At 41.4% G+C, this 17,362-nt stretch overlaps 1 long non-coding RNA gene across 1 annotated transcript; it reads left to right on the top strand.

Annotated features, from left to right (window-relative positions):
• Window positions 1–4,970: 4,970 nt before the first annotated feature.
• Window positions 4,971–14,458, top strand: LOC137362359 (uncharacterized). Its single transcript, XR_010972486.1, has 3 exons — window positions 4,971–5,021; window positions 13,302–13,334; window positions 14,283–14,458. It is a non-coding gene; the product is annotated as an uncharacterized lncRNA (long non-coding RNA).
• Window positions 14,459–17,362: the final 2,904 nt, after the last annotated feature.

The following is a 17,362-nucleotide window of genomic DNA, read 5'->3' on the forward strand; positions in this document are numbered from 1 at the left end:
CAGGAGAGAGTCCAACCCCCTCTTCTCGAATTCAAACGACAATACCATCGCCGAATACGACAACATTAACATCCTGGGGCTTACCATTGACCAGACACTTTACTGGAGCAGGTATTTATATACTGTGGCGACAGTAGTAGGTCAAATGCTCGGTATACTGCAGCCAACAACTCATCTACTGGCTCCACAAAGACATTTCGCCATCGACAAAGCACAACTCAGGAGCTGGAAGGATATTTTCCACTTGTGTGCAGAGTGCAGCTTCAACTATTTATAACAATTAGATGCAGTTTCCATGGAAACATATGGTGACTGCACGGCTCTCGGTCTGCTCACTAATATCAAGCTGCACCTTGCAGTCGCAACAGAAACGGATAGAATTCTGCGCATTGAATATCAATCCCAGTATTTATGAGGAATGAAGGACTATTTCATTGTGAAGTGTAAAATATAGTTACCACGATAGTTTATATTTTAAATAAACTGCTGTTCTAATGTGTGAACTGACAAGTTGCTACTCCAGATCTATCCAAATGTAATTGTCCATCCATCTGAAGCCCGGCTGGAACAGATCACTGGGGGGATGGTGACGGACTCGCGAATCGACTGTCCGGAGTAGTTAAGCATCTCACATTCGCCTCTCTGACTGGGAGAAGTCAATTTAAAATGTAATCGTCACTCCACGATGAACCATTACTGGGAAAGGCTTTAACGAGGATTAACTGCTGTCAATGGGAATCCGAGGGAAAATTCTCCACTGGTGGAAATCATACCGAGGACAAAGCAAGAGGGTTGTGGGTGTTGGAGGTCAATCATCTCAGTGTCAAGGCATCAGTGCAGGAGTTCCTCAGGGTAGTGTCCTCGGCCCAACCATCTTCAGCTGTTTCATCAATAATCTTCCCTCCATAAGGACAGAAGTGGGTATGTTTGCAACAGAAGAACAATATACTGGGGGATTCAACAAGTGAATCTATTCACTAATCCATTCAGAAAATGAGTGTTAAATAGTTTAGTGTTTATTCTACACCCCCTGAAAGTGAGCACTAGATTATGGAGATATTCTATCAGAGAACTGCCTAAAAGCATAAAAACGGTTTCACCTTCAATTACACTAATATAGTCTGGGACAGACCATAGTAAAGGAGAAGGTGGAAAACAAGATCAACAACTTCTTATTTATGTAGTATCCTTCCATAGTTAAAATATCCAAGTCATATTATCAAAGACAATTTGATAGCGAGCAACGTTATCAGATATTATGGCAGATGACCAAATGCTTCATCAAGGTGGTAAGTTTTAAGCAGCATCTTAAAGGAGGAAAAAGATGTAGAGAGGCAGAGGTTTAAGGATAGAATTCCAAAATTTAGGATCTTGGCAGATGAAAACAAGACAACTAGCGATGGAGCGATTAAATTTGGGAGTGAGCAAGATTCCAGAATTTGAGGAGCACAAATATCTGATAGGGCTGAAAGAGATTACAGAGATAGGGAGAGAAGAGCTCATGGAGGGATTATAAAATAAGCGTGAGAATTTCAATATTGTTAAGGTGCATGACCAGAAGTTAATGCCAGTGCAGCGGTGATGGGTGAACGGGACCTGGTGTATGTTGTACATAGGCAGAAAAGGTTTGGATGTCCTCAGGTTAACTGAGGATGCAAAGAAGGAGGCTGGCCAGGACAGCATTGGAATAGTCAAGTCTAGAGGTGAAGATAGGGCAGTAAATGCTGCACTTTCTGGATGATAAATAAATTTTCAGTTAAGGGAAAAGAGAAAGAAGAGATTCATTACAAATTCTAATTCAAGAATATAATCGAAAACCAAATAGTAAATAGAGTGTACAGGGAGAAATAGAAAAAGAATACAAGAAGGACAAAGAGAGAGTACAGAAAAGCTTAGCACCTAACAGTAAAGGGGATCACAAATCTTATAAAACTCAGAAAAGTAAAAGGGATAGTTAAAGGAATGGTGGGGCTGATTATGAAGAAAGAAACAAATATTCCTGTCGAGGCAGAGGGCATGACTGAGGTACTGAATGAACAATTTGAAACTGCCTTCATAAAAGAAGAGGCTGAAATTAATCTCGCAGTTGAGGAGAGGGAAGTAGAGATCTTGCACACGTTAAAATAGATGGCAAGGGGGTGCTAAAAATTTTAACATCACTAAATATCGACAACTTCCCTGGTCCAGATGGGAAGCATCCTAGGTTGTTAAAGAAATCTGGGTTGGAGATAACAAAAGCTCTGACCACAATGTTTCAATCCTCCTTTTATATCGCACTGGGGCCAGAGGACTGGAATTGGCAAATGTTCGAATCCTTTTCAAAACAAGAGAGGGTAAGCCTTGTGACTACAGGCTAATCTATCTAATTTCAGTGAAAGTTGAGAGAACTGCTCGAGGCCTACATCAAGGACAAAATTAATTCTCACTTGCAGAAGCATGGGGTAAGATGATAAAACCATCTCGGATTTGTTAAAGGCCAATCGTGTGTAGCTAACCTGATTGAGTTCTTTAATCAAGTAAGAGACTGAAGTGGGCCTTGTGTATGTGGGCATCCAATGTTGACGAAGTACCTCATAGCAGACTTATTCAGATGATAGGAATGCATATTATTAAAGGGACTATGTCAGCACGAGTAGTCGATTGGCTAAGAGATAGGAGGCAGGGAGAAGTTGTGAATGGATGTTCTTCTGACCGGAGAGAGTGGGGGTTGCCTGGGAGTTGGTTTTAAGACTGCTGTTTTTCTCTCTACAAACAAATTACATAGACTTGGTTTTAGAATGTATAATTTTGACATTTGTCGATGGTTAAAAACATAGCTCTGTAGTAAATTGTGAATATTATAATAGCATATTTCATGTAGACAGTCTGCTGAAATGGGCAGATCCATAGTAGATGCAATTTATTGTGGTCAAGTCAGAAGTGATGCTCATTGGGAAAACATCATGTCAGTATAATATAAATGGTACCATTTTCATGGGATGCAGGAACAGAGGGATCCGGGGAATGCATGTTCATAAATCTTTGAGGATTGCAGGGCAAGTAGAGAAGCTGATTGAAAAATTGTATGGGATACGTGTTTTGAAATTGGGGTTATTAGATACAAACATAAAGGAAATCAAGCTAATCCTTTACAAATCAATTGTTATGACTCAGCTGGCGTCTTGTGTGCAATTCCAGGCACGAATATCTTGGAAGAATGTTAAGGCCTTGGAAAGGGTACAGAGGAGGATTAGCAAGAAGACACCATTGGTGAGGGAATTCATTTATGTGGAGAGAATACAGGAGCTTGGATTTTTCTCATTAGAACAGAGAAGGTTCAGTGGGATAGAAACATAGTAACATCGAAATAGGAGTAGGAGCAGGCCATTCGGCCCTTCGAGCCATTCATTATGATCATGGCTGATTATCCAACTCAGTAACCTGTTCCATCTTTCGCCCCATACCATTTGATCCCTTTTGACCCAAGAGCTATATCTAACTCCTTCTTGAAAACATGCAACGTTTTGGCCTCAACTGCTTTATCTGCCAGGGAATTCCACAGGCTCACCACTCTCTGCATGAAGACATTTCTCCTCATCTCAGTCCTGAATGGTTTATCCCGTATACTGAGACTATGACCCCTGGTTCTGGACTTCACACCATCGGGAACATCCTTCCTGCATTTACCCTGTCAAGTCCTTTTCGAATTTTATAGGATTCTATGAGCTTCCCCCTCACTCTTCTGAACTCCAGCGAATCTAATCCAAACTGACTCAATCTCTCCTCATTCGTCAGTCCCGCCATCCCAGATTGAACAGAACTCAAACAGATGAGGGGTTATGATAGAGTAAGAATGAGCAAATTATTTCCTCTCATGAATACATTTGTCATCAGAGATCATGGCCAGGATTTTACTGACCCCCAGAGGCGTGATTGGAAGCCAGGAGGGGTGGGGAGGGGCCAAGGAGAAAAGCGGTGCATGGCAAGGGATGTGGCAGGATAAGATCCCATCGTTTCGCCATCTTCCAGTGATCTCGGGGGCGGGATAGGCTGACCACAGCCTTTTCGCCCAGTGACAGATTGAGGATCTTAAGTGGCCTATTAATTATGGGATCATTCCACCACCTCTGTGATCTTACCAGCAGCGAGGTCCTCCACCACATGGAGAGGACACCTTGTAAAACGAGGCATTATCCCTGTGGCCTTGTGGTTGGGTTGGGGCGTCGCCTCCTTCATGGGTAATTTGTGACCCACAGAGCACCCCCACCAGGAACCAGTTCATTCCCCGGGGCCTCCCTATTTCTGCACCACAAGAACACCGCCTGGAGCATCTCATCGGGGCTTTACGGACTGGCTTTAGTGACCCCGCCTCACCTGCCTCTTCCCTGGGATTCCAACGCTGGGCTTGGGTCTGAGACCTTCCGTAGAACCGGCAGAATAACAGAATCTTGTTAAGATCTGGAAAGCACTATCTGAAAGAGTGATGAAATCAGATTCCAGAGGAATTTATAAAGACAATTAAACAAATGCTTGCAGTGGAATAATTTGCAGGGTTACGAGAAAAAGCTACATATGTGACAATAAATTAGACAGCTCTTTCAAACGTACGACTGTGACTAAAGTAGCCGAATGGCCTTTCTTGTGCATCTATGATTCTATGATCTGGACGCCAGATCAGTGATTAATTTACTTTTCACACTGTCACACGTCATTATCCTCGCAGGATAGGCTGGTAGTTGGAACTTGGGTTCATTTTATCCATTAATGGTCACATTTCGTCTCATTGGTGTGTTTTACCAGCCTGTAATTCACGGTTCACACAAGTCAAAATCTATTGGTTATTTGGAAGGAAACATTGGTTTCTGCAGAAACATCTGTCAAATAATTAATTTCCACAATAGCCAGACTTTCAGAAGCTGCTGGAAGGAGCTCTTAGTGTCTCAGAACAGCGTTCGATTAATGTTCTGTTCACATCGCTGTACCCGGCGCCAGAACGATGCTGCATTCCTTCCTGACCCTGTCTCTACTGCAGCTTTTGAACTGTGAGTTACGGATTACTGAATGCATTATGTTATTTACTGATACACTGATTATTATTACAAGACGTCTGTTTTGAATATATTTAACATATTTACTGAAGAACACATTCAGGTGATGCAGAAAGTAAATAATGCTTTGTAAATGTTAATGTTCTTGTGTAGAGTTTAATGAAATATCGGAATTTGTTTATTGACTTCCACCTGCTGCTCGTACAGACAGAGCAGACTGGAGTTGAAAATCTAATGGGTCTATTTAAGGAGGGTCTGTTCGAAAAAGAGCCACTTCGCTGTTAGAATAGAATCTGTCAGTGTCTGGGATCAATTTACAGAAAACGGATCTATTTTATTTACAGTTGTCTTTCATTGGGTTGGTTTGAAATGGATACTGAAATGGTTGAGATAATTTGTCGAAGTTTCATTTGATACAAATTTTGGATTGATTGTTTCCATTTTAAGTTCTATCAGCTGCAAATAGGAATAAACCTCCATTTATATAAAAGTGTCTTGCGTTTATAAAGCGCATTTCACTACGTCAGGACGTCCCAAGAGCTTTACAGTCAATTAGGTACTGTTTTGTAGTGTTGTCCATACTGTAATGTAGGAAACGTGGCAGCTAATTTACACACAGCAAGCTCCGAAAAACAGCAATGTGATAATGGCCAGAATACTTTTTTTGTGTGTGTGGTATTGATTGAGGGATCAACATTCGCCAGAGCACGAGGGATAATTCCCCTGCCCTTCCTCCAAATACTGCACCTGAAAGGGCCGACGGGGCCTCGGTTTAACTTCTCCTCCGATGGAAAGCAGCTTGCACAGTGCAGCACACCTTCAGTACTGCACTGGGGTGGCAGCCTAGATTTTGCGCACAAGTCCCTGGAATTAGACTTGAACCCACCCTCTCCTGACTCAGAGGCGAGAGTGCTAGCAATTGAGCTATTGCTGACAGGAATATTGTTTTGGTGACAGTAAACAAGTTTAGAATATTCTACAACTAATTAACGGGTATTTTAAATTCCCAGTTGAATTTGTGTCGAACACAAAGACCGCGGCTTTTTGTTTAATTTTTCCCCCTGCATTTCTTATACTGACACAGCCAGCTGAAATTGAAATTCTAATCTGATTATTTAAAGCGAGTCTGATAGAAGTAGAGCGCTGTCTTTGTTTGAATAGAGTTTATCAGAGTCTGGGTGTAAGTTATCTCACTGAGTGTGGAACAGCCGTCAAAACTACATCTACTGCCGACATGAACCGCCACACACATTTCTGTCACAGCTATTTCTCAATACAAGTGTTGTATGCTCTCCCAGTGATACAGTTCATGAAACTAAATATTTTAGAATAATTTGTTCAATGTTGAAGTGTTACCTTCAATCTATAATAACCACTCAACTGGAGATGGAACCAATATTTTTCAATTCGTTTTCATTGTTAGTATAATTATCAAGTGCACTCTGCAAAAAAATATGTTACTAAAAGTTCCTTAATCTTTGGGGAATTTGCTCTGTGTTATTGATCAGTTAGTGATGATCTTCAAAATTAGTATCTTTTATATTAAATTAATTATTGTATTTCCTCCATTTTTTGTACAGTGCCTAAAGATAGTTAAGTTTCCCCAATCACATATTTTGACACAGTGTCATGTAGTGTGTAATGAGATAGTGATAATGTTCTTTATTATTTTTCCAACGGCTCGATGTTTGTTGTTTTATTCCATTGATGATTCCATTCTCTTCCTCACTATTTACCGTGTGTGTTTGGTTACATTGATCAGTCTCTGTCTATTGGAACTTTATTGGTTTACTGCCAGGACAACTTAGTCCCAGTGTTATCAGATACTTAATGTATTTAACGAAATATATTTCTGTGAGTATTAATAAATTGGATAGTAAAACCCTATTTTGTGGATTATTTAAATAACATTTTATTCAAGTCACAGAAAAGATAAACAATGAAGTGTACTTGACTCCCTTTTCCTTTTCTCCAATCGCCAGTTGCTCAGAATAACTTTTAAAAAGCAGGCATGCTTTATGACAAAAAAACAATGTTATTCTTTGCTATCATATGAAGCGAATATTGAAATAGTTTATCTCATTTGTAGAATTCACATTGAATACGGATCTTGGTCTGTTGGTTTGAGTTTACATTCCATCAATATTAAATAGGGAGCAATTATCCATTCTTCCGCTTTCAGAAAACATTGTTTTATAATATCTTTCATCTGATTAACACGTCTTCTAAATTCCCAGGTGGTACATGTGCGGAACTTTGATTTAAATCCAAAATTGTGAACAAATACCTTGGCAATTTGTTTTATTTGGTCCTCAAAAGCTCTTGTACCGATACAACTGAATGGAGTGGAAATTCTAAGCAGATAATTTAAACACAGCAATCTAGCAGTGGAACGTGATCACTGTGAGAGTAGAAGGCCTCGCAGTTTGGGGTCTGGGGTCGATGGTAATGCACGGATTATAGAAAAGCAGTCAAAGCAAAATCTACTGCTGACTGAACCCACACGGGAATTTCTGTCCCAGTTTTTTACAGCAGAATTGCTGTCTGATCCTGTGTGGTATACTGAATGGAGATGAAATAATTTAAATAGTTTGTTCCACGTTAGAATGTGGTACATGATCTATAAATATAGTATAATATATTAACTAGAGGCAGAACCAATATTATTTCAATGAGCATTAATTATTACTGCAATTGTGAAGTGCCTCTCCAAAAGATAATGTTACCAAATATTCCAAAATCTCCAGAGGATTTTCCATTGATTATTGTTTACTTAATGATGACCTTGAAAATTTTGATATTTGTATTGGAAATTAATCAACTGATTTCACATATTCATATGAACAGTGTCAACTAATAATTAATATGACAAAGTCTCCTTCCACATGCTCCTTTGATGTAAAGCATCGTGAAGTGTTTCATGAGATGTCATGAATAGTCTCCTTCCACCTGCTCGATATTTTTGCAGAGTTTTTCGGTCGATGATTCGATTCAGTTTTTCACTGTTTCCAGTGCGGGTTTGGTTACATTTGTTAATGTCGATCGACAACAAATGCTGGTTCACGACTGGGAACCTCACCCTTAATGTTATTGCATACTTCCATGATGAATTTTCTTTTGTTTTTGTGAAAGGGATTGTATTGTAAAATGCTGATTTTGAAGGTAATTTAAGAATATTTTCTACAAACCATAGAACGGAGATAAAGTATGGAATGTAGAAGACTCCCTGAATCTTCTTTTTTTAGCAATCGGCCGCTGATCAAAATCAATTTATAGCAAATGTGCATATTTATTTTAATTTGTCATTTATTGAGATCGTATAAAGTGAATATTGAAACAGCTTCCTTAATATGTAAATTTATAATTTAATACATTTAGTCATTTTTGATTTTAAGTGTATCAACTTCAAATAGGGAACTGCTGTCCATTTTTGTCGCATACAGTAAAAACGGATCTAATATTTTTCATCTGATTAACATGTAATTGCTTTTCCAGAGGAAATTTGAGTTAAATTTAGTTTTATTACCAAAATTGAACATAAATGCGGCAAGGGTTGGTTTTATGTTGTTTCCTATGGCGCTCGTACAGATGCAAAAGACTGGAGTTAAAATTCTAATCAGGCATTTATAACGGAGACTCCTGGAAGCAGAAAGTAGTCAGTGTTGCAATCGAGTGTATGGGAGTCAAAACAACAGAATACTGGGATCTGTATCTAGTGGACTCATCCCACATTGTCCCCTGAATTTCTCAGTGAAGTGCCCTGTGATACAGAGAATTAGATGAAATAGGTGTACAGCATTTGTAATATTCAGAAATGACAATAAAAGTTGTGCAATATATTAACTGGAGCTGGAAGCAATATTGCTTCATTTTTACTGATTATTAATAGAATTATCATTTACACCCTCCAGAAATGATGCTACTGCTTTCAGGGGGATTCGCTGTTAGAACAGTTGTATTTAGTCACCGACAATCTTCAAAACTATGCCTTTTGACATCAAATCATGTTTTCTATTTCATCCATTTATGTGAACGGTGTTGTGTAGTAATTAGTGATTCTCACTATTATTCCACATGATTCCGACATTTGATGCTGTATTTAACATCCAGACGTGTTTCGGAATCTCTTTCCACATGTCCCATACTTTTTATATGGTGCGATGCAGTGTTTAATGAAAGATCCGGAGTTGTTTCCCAATCTCTGGGGAAAGGTGGGAAAGTGGATCTGGGGCAGTAGATCAGCCATGATCTTATTGAACGGTGGAGCAGCCTGGGTAGGTAGTATGGCTTAATCCTACTCCTATTAAATGCTTCAATGTCCTTCCACATGTCCCATACTTTGCGGAACAACCCCTGAATTCGCTTGCATATTTCAATTCAACAGACAATGCCCAGAACAATTAATATCGGTATTGTAGATGTTTAGAACATAGAACATAGAACAAAACAGCGCAGTACAGGCCCTTCGGCCCTCGATGTTGCGCCGACCTGTGAAACCATCTGGCCTAAACTATTCCATTTTCATCCATATGTCTATCCAATGACCACTTAAATGCCCTTAAAGTTGGCGAGTCTACTACTGTTGCAGGCAGGGCGTTCCACGCCCCCACTACTCTCTGAGTAAAGAAACTACCTGTGACATCTGTCCTATATCTATCACCCCACAACTTAAAGCTCTGTGCTGTATGTTCTATGTTCTATTAGGTATATGGATAAAGGAGAATGATGGGGTATAGATTAAATTGTCCTTGACAGAGGACAAAGGATCGGCACAACATCGTGGGCCGAAGGGCCTGTTCTGTGCTGTATGTTCTATGTTCTATGTTCTATGTTCTATGTCCCCTCGAGTTTTCCATCACCATCCGAGGAAAAAGGCTCTCACTATCCACTCTATCTAACCCTCTGATTATCTTATATGTCTCTATTAAGTCACCTCTCCTCCTCCTTCTCTCTAACGAAAACAACCTCAAGTCCCTCAGCCTTTCCTCGTAAGACATTCCCTCCATACCAGGCAACATCGTAGTAAATCTCCTCTGCACCCTTTCCAAAGCTTCCACATCCTTCCTATAATGCGGTGACCAGAACTGCACGCAATACTCCAGGTGCGGCCGCACCAGAGTTTTGTACAGCTGCAGCATGACCTCGTGGCTCCGAAACTCAATCCCCCTCCTAATAAAAGCTAACACACCATATGCCTTCTTAACAGCCCTATTAACCTGGGTAGCAACTTTCAGGGATTTATGTCCCTGGACACCAAGATCTCTCTGCTCATCTACACTACCAAGAATCTTCCCATTAGCCCAGTACTCTGCATTCCTGTTACTCCTTCCAAAGTGAATCACCTCACACTTTTCCGCATTAAACTCCATTTGCCATCTCTCAGCCCAGCTCTGCAGCCTATCTATGTCCCTCTGTAAACCTACATCAATCTTCGGCACTATCCACAACTCCACCGACCTCCGTGTCATCTGCAAATTTACTAACCCACCCTTCCACATCCTCATCCAGGTCATTTATAAAAATGACAAACAGCAGTGGCCCCAAAACAGATCCTTGCGGTACACCACTAGTAACTAAACTCCAGGATGAACATTTGCCATCAATCACCACCCTCTGTCTTCTTTCAGCTAGCCAATTTCTGATGTGTCTTTGGTTATTTCCAACTGCGGTAACGTTTCTTCAGGCACTAGCTCATGCCTTGTAGACATAGATTGTTAAAAGTCACTGATAATGCTGTTAGCACACAGAATCCGGATTTGAGGTTTTAACCTACAATAACTGCAATTTTATCAATTAATTTGTTTCTGAAATCCACAAGAGCTCACTGAATTGCGAAAGTTGTTCAAATTGGGCCTAAAGTCGTTTGCGATAACATAATCATTTAGAATCTTGACCCACCTAATAATTTGCCACGAGAATCATGTACTTATAAACTCTCTGTATTGACTGTATATTGCAACCCCTAAACCACCGCTGTCCCTCGTATTGTAACTCATTCAAGAGGTTAAATTCTGGGCTTTCAATATCCCACGTTTGTCCCGTTTCAGTTCACCTCCTCTGAGTTTATTATTTTTTTTATAATTAATGTTTCTTTATTACTCGTTGTGGCAATCCGGTTCAATAGCAAGTTAATGCAAGTATAAAATATTAAAATAACTTATGTTTGGCACCAAAACCATTAGTCCAAACATCAGGAATGCAACGGTGCGACTAATGAAATCAGAGGTGTTGGGAAGCGAGAGTCGTCATCGACAGTGAGAGCAAGGAAAATGGGTGAACGAGACTGTCCGTGCCAAGATAACAGCAGCAGCGGCAGAGTTTTAGCTGAGTTGACGTTTACCTGGGGGAGGAGGCCGACCAGAAGAGTGTGAAAATAGTGGGTATATTCCCTGTATATAGAGGTGATTCGGATCACGGTTCAAAAAGAAATGCATTCAAACTTTTTCAAGAACAACAATGAGAGCAGTTAGAAATTGTGAGGAAGCAAATGAGAGTGAATGGAGGACTCAGCAGATATGAGGAGTACTGTAGATAAATGGAAACATAGTAATGATTGAGAAATGGGAACGAATGATCATTTCTCTGAGACCGCAAGAGATAAACTTGATGAATAGGCAAGCATGGGAGTCTCGGTAACAGATTGTTTAGATTCATTTTCGGGTCCTGAGCTCGCTGGCCAGGTGGAATTTACTGAACAAACCTACTTAGCCAGAGGTGATGGCGGGGTGGTTTCCTGAACCAATGTCGTCATTTTGGCGATATTGTTCTGCACCAGTGTATTGTCCATCCCTAGTTTCCCTAAGAAGGTGTGCATCAGTTTACTCCTTGAACCACTGGATTATCAGGAAAAAAAATCCAGCGTAGCATGTGTGGATACAGGCTGAAATGGTAAATGCAGGAAGTGTACAATAAAAGACTGAGTGGATTGAAGAGGATTCACGGACCCGATAGAAGCACTGAGGTTGGTCACTGGGAAAGGGGAATTTGTGCGAGCACACTATTATCAGGGAAAGTTGGCAGGAATGCTGAGGCTCCATGACTGGGATGAAGTCACACACTATTTACATTGCATAACTCGGAGCATAAAGAGACCAGTGAGATTACAGTTGGGAAACAGTAACTCATTCCAGATTACTCGGTAAGCACAGCTGAGGACAGCAATCGGTATCACGTTGTCTATAATATATCAGCAGAGTATATAAAGAGACAAGCGTACATGGGAGATATATTATCAACTGGGAGATGGGGAGCAGGTCAACACACCGTCTATAGTATATCATGTTGTGAATAGAAAAACACCTGGAAATCTGTGAGACACATTATCATCAGGGAGATTGGATACAGGTCAACGGACTGACTGCATTTTTAAAAAGCTTACCAGTAAACGGGAGGACCATTGATCGAGCATCATTAACGGGTAAAAGAATATGGCACGTCGGCGAGGGCAGTTTGCAAGAGAATCAGAACCGCAGGAACTTAGGATGAAACAGTCAGCACCGAGTTAGGAGACTGACAGACCATTCATCTTGTTTTGTTTTGTTTGAGGAAGCTATATATTTTATTGAACAGCAGAAAGGCCCAATTACACCTTTATAGAAACTTTGAAAGTTACAGGTGGTAGACTTTGCAGTAAATTAAAAGGCATCAAAATTTACCACATGATCGGAAAATCTTTAATTTAATTTAAATGTTCCCATTCCTTCTCGAACTTTCGATCGGAATGCTCAATTCACTGAGAGTTTAAAAGCAGATCCATCACCACCCTCTTCTCACGGCACCTACACACGGGTCATCAATGGTCAGAGCACCATCAGCACAAATTTACAGGGCGAAGGGGAAAATGAGTGGGACAAATTAGACAGCTCTTACAAAGAGACAGCATCGGCAGCATGGGCCGAATGGCATCCCTCTGTGCTGTTCCATTGTAAGATTCTATGAGGGAGAGGACCATCACCACTGCCTTCTCAGAGCACCTTCACACTGGTAATACATAAAGACCACCCACCGTCACCACAATGGGAGAGTGTATCCGAGTGTCAGTGTGTGTATGTGTGAAAACAATGCTGGATACATTTTGGCCCATTACCAATATTAATTTGTTGCAAAAACTGTATTTTCTGTTTTAAAAAATGAAATCACAGATCCTAATATAATTTATTCAGCAAAGGCACGGGAATAATCACCCTGCAGTTCGTTGTATTCGTGTTTTTGCTTTCTGACATTTTCATTCATTTCTTGTCCCAGTGAACTCTAATTGTCAATTTCTCATTTCAGGCAGACCAGGGAACAGTCAGGCTGACCCGTCAGGTAATCGCCCTTTATTTCCACACTATCTGCTATCTCTCTGCTCTGATCTATCCCATTAAATGTTAAGCTTGGACGACACTCTCAGTACTTTTTTTGATCACGGATTAACCCGCTGCCCGGTTGCTAGTCAGAAAGGGAGTGTGTCCCTCATTGTGTTAGTAAAGATCTTTAATTCCAGCTGAGAGATGGCTGCTGCCTTCATGTGGAGGGACAATAACTGAGGGTCTCTGAAGAGCAGAGTGTGAAGGATCAGCTCCACTCACACTGTTACCGAGCTGAGAGATGATTGCTGTCTTCATGTGGAGGGACAATAACTGAGGGTCTCTGAAGAGCAGAGTGTGAAGTATCAGCTCCACTCACACTGTTACCGAGCTGAGAGATGGCTGCTGTCTTCATGTGGAGGGACAATAACTGAGGGTCTCTGAAGAGCAGAGTGTGAAGGATCAGCTCCACTCACACTGTTGCCGGTCCAAAGGTCCACCTCACCAATCTGACGTGATCTCCAGTTCACATGACCATCCAGCCCTGTCTTTATTGGCTGTGGTGGTTGTGGCGGAAATTTCCTCTGCTCTTCCCTGGTGCTGGTATCTCACTGTGTTCGTCCAATCAGTACTGAGCACGTAACAATGTGATAATTACAGCCACGCTCCTCTCCCCATTTCTGCAGGTTAAATATATTCTGAGCCTGAACACACCCCGTTCCCTTTGGAGCCGTTGGGTTGGTGGGAATATCTGGCTGTCTCCCGGCTCCCTGCTCCTTTGCACTGTTTATTAGTATTACCGTTTCTTTTTATCATGCGTAATATTTCCACCGGGTTTTATTAGGGTTCTGAATGTAGACGGATGTTCCTATCAATTCATGCCTGGTTAATGGGGAGGGTCCGTGCGCTGGGAATCTGTGGGTTTAACGCAATATGAACGCTTGATAATATTTCTGATCTTTTACAGAGAAGGTGAAGCTGAGATTAGTGAATGGTGGCAGTCGGTGCGCTGGGAGAGTGGAGATTCACTACAGGGGACAGTGGGGGACTGTGTGGGATTCCTACTGGGACCTGCTGGACGCTGCTGTTGTGTGTCGGGAGCTGGGTTGCGGGACCGCGGTCTCTGCACCGGGTGAAGCTCACTTTGGGGAAGGGTCCGGACCCGTTGTGACGGATGATGTAGAGTGCAGCGGGACTGAGGCTGCTCTGCGGGACTGCAAATCAGATCAATGGGATCACTATTCCTGGTCACACGTCTATGATGCTGGCGTCATCTGCTCAGGTAAAATTCTTTCTCAGTTTCTCATCTCCCGCCGCAGCTAATGAATCCAGGAAGAAGTGAAAGTAAAGCAATCCGGGATGGTCCCTACCCGGAAAGTCAGATGATAATAATTCCATTAAACTCCGGTTGGAATTAATGTTAATATTCGGATCACTATTTAAAATAATATCATTAGTACTATATTGAAGAAACATTCTCCACCGGGAGCAACAAATATCTGATACTCAGCATACTTACAATACAGACAGAGCAGTTTGTATTGAGATTTTCCTTAAAGCCGCAGTGAATGATCTGAACCGCTGGAAATGTCACAATCTCAATCCAACTCTCCATTCATCAACCCAGCTGCCACTACCGGGCATGTACTGTCAGCCCGGCTGTCCACCCGCAATGATCGCTTGGCCTCAGATCTGATACATTACACAGATTGTGAAGCTGAGACTGGGGATCAGAGGAGGGAGGGAGGCAGGTTTCTCAGCCTCGGGGAGCCAAAGTAATGGGTCCGCAGTTATTGTGGGTATCACAAGAGGAAACTGCTCTGTCACATCCCACGGCTGCCTGCGCATTGCCATTTAAATATTGAGAAAGTGAAATTCACAGAATATTAAACAAAAGAGCTAAGATAATTCAGGAAGCTGTTGCAACGATTAAACTCAACACAGTTGAACTATTCGAAGAAAAGCGGCGAGTTTTCCTGAATTCATGGCTAGTTACTGTAAGGAGGATATTGATATCCTTCAAGAGGATTAAGAAAGGCTGGTGAAATGGGCGGACGGGTGGCAGATGAAATTTAACGCAGAGAACTGTGAACTGATACATTCTGGTTGGAACACGGAGGAGAGGCAATATCACAGAATCACTGAACTGTTACAGTGCAGAAGGGAGCTATGCGGCCCTTCATGTCTGCATGGGCTCTCTGAAAGAGAAGTTCACTCATTTCCATTCCCCTGCCGTCTGTCCATCACTCTGCACATTCTGCCATTTCATATAACTGTCTAATTCCCTTTTGAATGCTACAATTGAAGCAGCTTCTGCCACGATCTCAGACAATCATTCCAGATCTGAACCACTCGCTGCATGAAAAAGATTTTCCTCATGTCACTTTAGCTTCTTTCACCAAATACTTTAACTTGGTGCCCTCTTATTCTAGATCCTTTCACCAGTAGAAGCAGTTTCCTTCTAGCTTCACTGTCCAGAACCCTCATTATTATGAATAGCTCGATCAAATTACCTCTCCGCCTTCTCTTCTCCAAGGAAAACAGTCCTAACTTCTCCAATCTATCTTCATAACTGAAATTCCTCATCCCTGGAATCATTTCCATGAAAAGTCTCGGTACTCTATCCAATGCCCTCATATCTTTCCTCAAGTGTGGCGCCGAGAACTGGATGCAATTCTCCATCTGAGGCCGAACTAGCGTCTTATACAACTGCAATATGACTCCCTTGCTCTTGTATTCTATGCACTTAGTTATAATGTCCAGGACAGTGTACGCTGTATTAAACGCTCTCTCGACCTAGCCTGCCACCGTCAATGACTTATGCACGATTGAACCAAGGTCCCTCTGCTCCTGTTACCCCTTTAGAATTGAACCCTTCATTTTATATTTTATCTCCATGTTATTCCGACCAAAATGAAACATTTCGCAGTTCTCTGCATTGAACTTCATCCGCCAACTGTCTGCCCGTTTCACCAACTTGTCAAAGTCCTTTTGCAGATCTGCACTATCCTCCTCACAATTCACTATGCTTCCAAGTTTTGTATCATCTGCAAACTTTGAAATTGTGCCCTGTACACCAAGGTTTAGTTCATTTATATATATAGACTGGGACCTGAATATAGAAGGATACATGGCATTTAGGAAGGGCAGGAAGCTAGGAATAGGTGGAGGGGTAGCTCTGTTAATTAATGATGGTATTAGCACAATGGTGAGCGAAGACCTAGGTTCAGGAGACCAGGATGTAGAAGCTGTTCGGGTAGAGATGAAAAATAATTCAGGCAAGAAGTCACTTGTCAGAAGTGGTGTCTCGGCCACCTAACATTAACCACACTGTGGGAGGGGGTATAAATGAATAAATAATGGCAGCCTGTCAGAAAGGTACAGTGATAATTAGGGGCGGATTTTCGCCTACATTTAGACTGGAAAAATCAGATGGGCAGAGATAGCCTAGATGAGGACTGCATGGAATATTTTCGGAATAATTTCTTGGAACAATAACTTGTGGAGCCAACCAGAGAGTAGGCTATACTAGACCTGGTATTGCGCAATGAGGTAGGAATAATTAATGACCTCACAGTTAAGGCGCCCCTTGGTAGCAGCGTTCATGATATGATTGAATTTTACATTCAGTTTGAGGGAGAGTAGAGTGGGTCCAAGACTAATATTTTTAACTTAAATAAGGGCAATTATGAGGACATGAATGCAGAGCTAGCTAAAGTGAACTGGCAAATCCGGTTAAGGGATAGGTCAATAGAGATGCATTGGCAGACAGTTAAGGGAATATTTCAGATATTCACACAATTTCACATATTTCAACGGGAAAGAAACATTCCAAGAGTGTGTACCACCATCCGTGAGTAAGTAAAACAGCCAAAGGTCGTATCAAACTTCAAGAAAAAGCCTATAATTGCGCAAAGATGGGAGGCAGGTCAAAAGACTGGACAGAATTTTTAAAAAAACCAAAGGATGACGAAAAGATTGATAAGGCAGGTAACATTAGAGGACGAGAGAAGGCTAGATAGATATATAAGGAGAGACAGTAAGAGT

The sequence above is a fragment of the Heterodontus francisci genome, unplaced genomic scaffold, assembly GCF_036365525.1.
Source record: "Heterodontus francisci isolate sHetFra1 unplaced genomic scaffold, sHetFra1.hap1 HAP1_SCAFFOLD_236, whole genome shotgun sequence".
In the NCBI taxonomy this organism is placed as follows: domain Eukaryota; kingdom Metazoa; phylum Chordata; class Chondrichthyes; order Heterodontiformes; family Heterodontidae; genus Heterodontus; species Heterodontus francisci.